The sequence below is a fragment of the Lissotriton helveticus genome, chromosome 7, assembly GCF_964261635.1.
Source record: "Lissotriton helveticus chromosome 7, aLisHel1.1, whole genome shotgun sequence".
Taxonomy (NCBI): domain Eukaryota; kingdom Metazoa; phylum Chordata; class Amphibia; order Caudata; family Salamandridae; genus Lissotriton; species Lissotriton helveticus.
In genome coordinates, this window is record NC_136068.1 from 1,038,653,007 (window position 1) to 1,038,662,232 (window position 9,226).

A 9,226-nucleotide genomic window follows, 5' to 3' on the forward strand; every position below is an offset into this window, starting at 1 on the left:
TGTACAGGAAGGTATCTAGTGGTGTTTGCTGTACACCCTGAAAGATATGCACTAATGTGCGAAATTTCCCCTTGTGATATATATCCCCCCAGGTCTTAATATGTGTGCGGTCCTTAAACTTATGGAAGAGTACTTCCTGGAGAAGAGGCATGGCGGGATGATACACAAGCGGCAGAAGTGGCGAGTGGAGCATAGGCGCACCCAGTACTTTACTCATATGTGCCCAAGCAGTCACAGTGCAACTCACAGTAGTTGTCGCCTTGTCTCTACTGGGAAGTGGAGTATATATTGCACCGTCAATGGGGACTGGCAGAGCAAGCCACCTGAGGCACATATTGTGGCTGATGCACCCAGAAGTAAACGTAGTGCGCCTGTGCGCTGTAATAGTACAGTTCAAAGTTAGGACCGCCAAATCCCCCCTGGGAATATAGCCTAGTTAGTACATTCCACTGTAGCCGCGGGTTCTTCCCTCCACACACTAATCGTGTCAATTCTGATCGCAGCTGTTTAAGAAAATACGCTCCTGGGTGAAAAGGTATATTAAGGAACAGGTAAAGTAACTGGGGCAATATCACCATCTTAATCAGAGACGCACGCCCCGCCATGGAGAGAGGGAGGGTTATCCATCGTGAAATGTTGTCCGCAATGCGAACCATAGTGGTCCTATAGTTAAGACGCATCAGTTCGTCCCTATCTCTTGTTATGCGGATGCCCAGATACTTCAGTTCATCTTCACACCATGCCATCGGGTAGCCCAATGGAAAGCGAGTCGTTGCATCAGTAAGGGGAAAAATACAAGATGTACCCCAATTTATCTGAAACCCCGAGAGCTTTCCGAAGACTATAAATTCCCTAAGGATGGGATTCAAGTTCTGTTGGGGGTCTCATATATAGAGTGTGATATCGTCTGCCTAGAGGGAAAGCAATATCTGCCTCATATTACACCGCAACGCTCGATCCTGATGGTGCTGTCTTAATTTTGCCGCTAGTGGCTCCACAGCTATCGCGAAAAGCAAGGGTGACAGGGGGCAGCCCTGCCTAGTTCCCCTCGTGATCGAGAACCCCTGGGAGACTCTACCATTAATCACCACTTTGTCTACTGGCGAGCAGTACAATAATTGTATCCAAGAGAGAAAAAGGGGGGGAATCCCATGCACGACATTACCCCAAACACATAATCCCATTCAATGGAATCAAAAGACTTTGTGGCATCAAAAAACAAAACGCCGCCAATGGCAACTCCGAGGATACATTATTCAAGACTGTAAACAGGGTTCTCAAGTTGTGAGACGTCGCCCTTCCGGGCACAAAGCCCGACTGGTCGGGCAGCATTAAATTTTCCATGAGTAGACTGAGACGCGTAACGATGAGCTTAGCAGTCTCCACAAGGCGGGTGATCTCTTTCATGATGGAGTGGCCAGGTCGTGGGACCAGGTGAGAGATGATCGCAGTGAGATCCCCATGCTGCAGCGCTTCCACTTTCACAGGACGCGGAGTGCCCTTTCGGAGCTGCTCGGCCCCGACATGGCAGAACCCCCAGACGTCCCCGAACTGTCATATGTCATCAAGACGAAGGAGCCTCGGAAGCTCCTAACGAATCTATACAGGGTACCTAGATCACAAGGAGAGCACCAGCTCATGAAAGCGAGACTGGCATGGCAAAGGGACCTGGAGACCACACTGGATGACGCGACATGGCGGTACTGCTGTGAAAACACGAAACGGATCTCGCTTAACGGTAAGCACAGACTGATCCATTTTAAGTTCCTGCAGAGGGTGTATTACACCCCGGAGCGGCTCCATAGATATGGTCTGCTGCAAACGGCGCAATGTGAACGCACGACATTACCCCAAACACATAATCCCATTCAATGGAATCAAAAGACTTTGTGGCATCAAAAAAACAAACGCCGCCAATGGCAACTCCGAGGATACATTATTCAAGACTGTAAACAGGGTTCTCAAGTTGTGAGACGTCGCCCTTCCGGGCACAAAGCCCGACTGGTCGGGCAGCATTAAATTTTCCATGAGTAGACTGAGACGCGTAACGATGAGCTTAGCAGTCTCCACAAGGCGGGTGATCTCTTTCATGATGGAGTGGCCAGGTCGTGGGACCAGGTGAGAGATGATCGCAGTGAGATCCCCATGCTGCAGCGCTTCCACTTTCACAGGACGCGGAGTGCCCTTTCGGAGCTGCTCGGCCCCGACATGGCAGAACCCCCAGACGTCCCCGAACTGTCATATGTCATCAAGACGAAGGAGCCTCGGAAGCTCCTAACGAATCTATACAGGGTAGCTAGATCACAAGGAGAGCACCAGCTCATGAAAGCGAGACTGGCATGGCAAAGGGACCTGGAGACCACACTGGATGACGCGACATGGCGGTACTGCTGTGAAAACACGAAACGGATCTCGCTTAACGGTAAGCACAGACTGATCCATTTTAAGTTCCTGCAGAGGGTGTATTACACCCCGGAGCGGCTCCATAGATATGGTCTGCTGCAAACGGCGCAATGTGAACGCTGCCACGCTGCAGACGCTGACTTCTTGCACTTGGCTTGGAACTGCCCAGGCATACAGTCATTCTGGCGAGAGGTTTTTTCGGAAATGAGCAAAATCCTGGAAGTAGACATGGCCCCTGACCCGGGCCTGGCACTCCTTGATAATTCCAAGCGGCTCCCGGTGGCGCTTCGCAGACTCACGGACATGGGAATGCTAATGGCCAAAAGAGTAGTAGCTCACTACTGGATGAGAGGACCGCTCCCGTCCACAGCTAGATGGGCGCGAGACATGCTGTACTGTAATACACAAGCGGAACATTATAGTGAATTGCTGCCCCCCAAAAGCCGCCCCAAACATTTTTGGGCACTGTACCAAACGTACCTTAACGGGAGGCTGCAGGAAGATACTGGCAGCCCGGAACTGGAGACCCCTACTTGAGGGACAACCATAGACTAAAATCCTGACCTCGTCTGGCGTGTATAGTGGGAGGTGCACATGACCCAGACATTGTGAGGTGGAGTGTGACGGATGCATGAAGCGGAATGGGAGATGACTGGAGGGGTGGGTTGGGCACCCTACACAGCACAGTCTACACTCAATCTCAGATGGACCACAACACTTGGAGCAGTCGTTCTGGGTGGACTACATGGGAAGGGGCTCGGAAAAGGTCGAGGGATTCCTTGAGGGTAGAATTAGCCGATGATCAGGACAGGGCACCACATAGACGGACATATTTCTGCAGCACAAGCGGACCGCTAGGGGGTAGGGGTGGGGTGGGGTAAGGGCCATCGACATAGTTGGGTGTTGGTAACTGTTTAGTTGAGGTGCGAACACACATATCTTGCAAATCGGCCGCAGAGAATTAGAGGGGGGAGGGGCAGGGACAAAATGGGGAACAAAATGATGCAAATGCACACGACAATTGCACACTGTTCTGATGGTGGTAATGACTGTGAACTTGCTATGTGTTAATAGTAACGCGCCGCCGGACCCCGGGGTTGTCGGCTGATGGGCTGTGTAAGAATATGCTAAACGTTCACTTGACACCCTTATAACGCGGCCGGCCCCCGAGGTTGTAGGCCTGAAGCTGTGTGTTTGAAGTTCGCAGAAATAAAAATACAAAAAAATACAAAAAAAACGATGAGCTTAGCAAGGATCTTTACATCACAATTAAGCAGTGACAGGGGTCTGTAAGAGTCACAATGTTGTGGTGTCTTCCCTGGTTTTAAAAGTGAGATGATGAGTGCCTCTCTCATGGAGGGAGGAAGATGCCCCACCTCCAGCGCGTCTTCATACACCTCACGCAGTATGGGGGCCATCAGGTCAATGTAAGTTTTATAAAACACTACAGGGATGCCATACGACTCCGTGGCCTTCCCAGACTGCATATGCATGATTGCCTCCCTGACCTCATCAAGTTCGAACGGGGCAGACAGAAATTGACGCTGCACATCACTCAGCCACCCCAGCGACACCTCACCCAAGTAATCATCGAAATCAAGTACCTCCGTCTGCGTAGTCGTATATAGTGCAGTGTAATGTGCCGTGAAGGCATTTAGTATGTTCGTAGTGTCCCTGTATACCAGGCTGTCCAACCCCTCTTACTCCAGGACCACATTGGAGCCCCTTGACCGTCTAATCATTTCAGCCAGAGCCTTACCCGGTCTCTCCCCCTCACCATAGCGACGGGCCATCCAGTATCTCCCCCTGAATCGCTCCTCTCTACGAGCCGCATCAACATATTCTGTGAGATTTTTCCTAAACTGTGATTGTGTTGCGCCATCTGGTCTTGTAGACAGTGTCCCCTCCAATGATTTAAGTTTGGTCTTAAGTGTATGCAGCGTATTCATAATATCTTTGAGTACGCCAGCTCCCTTCGCTATACAAAAGCCTCTCAATGTTACTTTGAACGCCTCCCAGACTGTCTCCACATTTTCAACAGAATCTTTATTACGTAGAAAAAAATCCTGTATTTCCTCTCTAAGCTCTTCCTGGAACACAGTATCCAACAGAATAGTAGGCTGTAATCTCCAGCTACCTCGTGGGGGACCATAATCTGCAGAGGACAGGGTAAGCTTGACAGGTGCATGATCCGAGTAGGTCCTGGCTAGATGTTGCACTTGTAAGATCGCCGGACAGAGCCCTATGGAAAGGAATATATAATCTAGTCGTGCCCACGACGCCGCATGTGCAGTAAAGTGGGCACCTTCTAGGTTGTTGGGGTGTAAATGCCTCCATGCATCTATCAAACCGCACTCCGTGAGTGTGGAATGGAGTGCCGCACGAGCCTTTGTATAATGATGGGGGGCAGGATGAGCTCTGTCAACATCTGGATTGCGTGCAATGTTAAAGTCACCGCCCCATATTATGTGATTGGAACCAATGTCTATGATGTTTGCCCATAACTCCACAAAAAACTGCGGATCATCCACATTCGGACCATAGCAGCAGGCCAGAGTGACTGAATCAGGCCCCAATCTCCCCCAAGCTAGGCAGTACCTCCCCTGGGTTTCCCACGTGGCTCCTGCTAGTGTGAATGGCATGCGCTTTTTGAGTAGTATCGCCACACCTCTCGCATACGAGGAGTAGGCAGAAAAGATCCTGTGTTCCGCCCATTTACAGGCAAAGGTAGTGATATGTTTCGGGTTAAAATGTGTCTCTTGTAACATTGCCACATGTATCTGATGTCTATCAAGATAGGATAGTATCTGGCGTCTCTTACGCGGATCCCCCAGCCCCCTCACATTCCATGTAACAATATTCAGCCTATCTACCGCAGCAGGGGTAATGGGCTCGGAGAGTCAACATCCCTGCAATTCTCGGTCCAAGAGCACCGCCCAGCTCCCAAGCCTGCTACACACAAATTATCAAGACCTGTGCCACCTGCAAAACTATGAAACCGCAAATAGCAATTGACCACCTCTTGCAGAAAATCACATCCATGTATATTGACGACCATGGGCACCATTCAACCCACCCAAACAATCACCTCCCAAACCTGCATCCAACCAAAACTTCTCAACCTTCCTCCCCCACCCACTGAAGCAACCCAATCATGCCAGAATCCAGCACCACCTCCCCCTGCCTCCCATCCATAACAAACACCATGTCACACCCCCCTCACCTAATGTGAAATATACATCCATGGGGGAATGCCCATTGGGGTATGTCTAGACAGCTACGCATTCTCCCCGTTACCCTCAAGCCTCCCCGCTATGGTGCTTCAGGCCCTGTGTTGGGGGGAGCAGGGCCTGGAACTTCAATAACATTCAAGCAATTGAGTCACATTGAAAAGATCTTATCTTATCTTATCTTAAGTGCCATTTGTAGAGCGCACTGACACCTAGGCTTCATGGCGCTATTAGACAGGGTGAGAGATTGGGGGGAAACGAGGGTGACAGTGTTTTAACCGAGGGATGGGAAGAGATAGGTTTTAAGTGTTTTTCTGAAGCTTACGAGGGAAGGACTGGATTTGATGGGCAGAGGGAGGAGGTTCCAGAATGCGGGTGCTAGGTGGGAAAAGCGGCGACCGCCACATTTTTTGGTTTTAGCTTTGGGGGTGACAAGCAGATGAAGGTGAGCTGAACGGAGGTTGCGCGTTGGTCGATGAGGAGTGATGAGGGATTTGAGAAATGCCGGGCCGGTGCAGTGGAGGGCCTTGAATGTGAGGCAGGCCACCTTGTAGGCCGCCCTTTGGCCGATTGGTAGCCAATGCAGGCTGTTAAGTAGGGGTTTTGCCGATTGCCATCTGGGGGTTTTGTGAATGAGGCGGGCCGCTTGGTTCTGGACAACCTGAAGGCGGTGCAGCAGAGATTGTGGGAGACCGTGATAAAGGGAGTTAGAGAAGTCCAGACGAGAGAGTACTAGCGAGATGATGACCTGAGAGAGAGCAGAGGGCGGAAGTAAGTGGTGAACTCTGCGGATCTTACGGAGTTGGTACATACAGGATGAGATGACCGCACCCACTTAGGCTTTGAGAGACAGTTCAGTGTCGATAATCACGCCCAGGCTCTTCACTGATTTGACCGGGACTGGGGGGCGGCCTAGCTCAGAGGGCCAGAACTGCGGGCCCCAGTGAGCATGACTGAGTCCGGGGAGGAGGAGCTCAGTTTTCCCGGGGTTTAGTTTTAGTTGATTCGAGTTCATCCAATGTTGGATATGAATCATAACAGTGTGGAACGTGTTAATGGCATGAGGTGAGTTGAGAGGTAAGACGATCTGTAAATCGTCGGCGTAATTGTAAACAGTGATGTCCCATTTCTGGAGTGAGTGGATCAAGGGCCGTAGGTATAGGTTAAACAGAAGTGGTGAGAGGGAGGAGCCTTGAGGGACTCCACAGGTTGTGGGGGTTTTAGTTGCAGTATAGGGACCTAGGCGAACGGCCTGTGTTCTTCCGGTCAGGAAGGACTCTACTCACTTAAGAGCGGTACCCTGGATGCCTGCCTGTCCGACACGGTGGAGAAGGATGTTGTGGTCCACCGAGTCGAACGCGGCCGACAAATCCAGTAGTACGAGAGCTTGGGGAATCCCTGTGTCCGCGTTACTTCTGAGCGTGTCCAGGACTGCCAAGATGACGGCCTCGGTAGAGTGGGCAGGTCTGAAGCCAGCTTGGTTGGGCTCGAGATGACAAGAAGATTCAATGAAGTTGGACAGGCAGCGGGTGACATGGGCCTCCATTAATTTAGAAAAGTAGGGAAGGAGGGAGATGGGACGATAGTTGGAAGGTTCTGCGGGGTCAGCGCCCTGTTTTTTGAGGAGGGGCACTAAGATGGCCTCCTTGAGTGAATTGGGGACGATGCCACTGCTGAGAGAGCCATTCAGCAGGGTGAGGATGCAATCAGGTAGATTGAGGCAAATACTCTGTAGGACAGAAGGCGGACAGCAGTCATTAGGAGAGCCAGATTTGACACGGGTAGTGAGTTCCTCTAGTGAGGTGAGGTTCAGAACCGGGAGAGTGGTAAGAGTCAGAGGATTGTTAGGGGAAGTGTCCAGGGAATGTGGTTGGGGTGAAGGGGGGATAGAATTTTTGATTTTTATGATTTTTTTCCACGAAGAAGAGATTGAGAATATCGCAGGTTTCTTGCGTGGGGGTCTGGGCTGGGAGGGTTCTGTCGTCTGTGGTGAGTTAATTCATTACCTTGAACACCTCCTTTGATTTATTAGCCGCAGACGAGATCCTGTTGGAGAAGTGTTCCGATTTTGCTAGGGTGATGGCAGTTTTGTATTCTTTACGTGCTGCCATGTAAGACAACCTGGCTGAATTAGAGTAATCGCGTCTCCAGATTCGTTCTAGCTGGCGCGTTTTCAATTTGTGCTGTTTGAGGTCGTCAGAAAACCACCTATGGGAGTTATGATGCCTGGTGCGGGTAAATTTGGTCAGAGGGGCAAACTGGTCGCTGGCTGACCTCAACCAAGATCTGATGTCGTTTTCTGTGACATCGAGGTTGTCCGTGGGGTTGAAGACTGGACGGGTGTCGGCCAGGGTACTGAGGAAGCCTTGGGAATCGTATGTGCTCCATTTCCGAGAGGAGCCGCCAGCCATCAGAGGGGCAGGGATTCCGCCAGCAATAGTGATGGAAGTTTCAACTAGATGATGATCTGACCAGACGCAAGGGGATATTACTGGCATGGACAGAGCCAGGTTGCAAGTCCAGATCTGGTCCAGTATGTGGCCTTTGATGTGAGTAGGTCTGGTGACCTGTTGAGTGAGGTTTAAGCTGTTGAGTGAATCGAAAAGCTCAGTGGCATGGGGGCCGGCATTGGTATGATTGAACCAATAGTTCAGGTCGCCGAAGAGGGCGAAGCTAGAGTGTTGTATAAGTAGATTAGACAGCTGTTCGCTAAAGATGGTCGAGAAGGATGACATAGAATGTGGTGGCCGGTATAGGAGGAGGAAGGTGAGAGCACCGGCGTCAGTCTCCAGGCTAACGAGCAGATTTTCTACCTCGGGGAGGGGGAGGGAATAGGAGAGAGTAAGGTTCAGGCGCTTAGATATGATGGCTGCCACTCCACCCCCAGGCCGGTCACCAGGGCGATCAACGTGAAGGATGTAATAGTCGGGGGGGAGGGCAACCAGAATATCAGGGCGGGATTCTGAAGTTAGCCAAGTTTCTGTTAGCAGGCGTATGTCAGGGTTGTTATTAGTCAACAGGATGTAAATATCCTCGCGATGTTTTACTAAAGAGCGGGTGTTCAGATATGACGCCCTGATGGGAGTGGTGTTCTTGGTCGGTTTAGCTATAGGGGCGCATCCACATGAAGGGGGTAAAGCAGTGGAGAGAAGGCCGACTGAGTGTATACGGCTATGAGAAGAAGGTGATACTGGGGGGGCAAGGTGCTGTAAGTTTTTGAGAGCTTTTTCAGAGTATGAAATGGGTTGGTCAGCGTGGTTTGCCCTAAGGCCCGGCCTGGCGCGGATGGGCGCAGACGGGCTTTCCTTTGTCGCGCCTTCGGCCAGTCTGATCATCGCATCTCACCAGTCCGCAATAATTCACTCTAGGGGGGGGCGTGTATCCGATCCCTCCGCTCCAGCGTTATCCCGTGTTTCAGCAGGGCCCCCTCCGCCGTGGCCTCATGGAAGTCTACACTCCCGCCCCAAGCACCGTCACTTCCCCCGATGCCTCCTACCAGCTCCGTGGTATGGCCTCAGGTCACCACTCGCCATGCACCACTCTCCGGATCAGCGCACTCTCTCTCTGCCGGTTACTGGTCACACGGCCTAGCG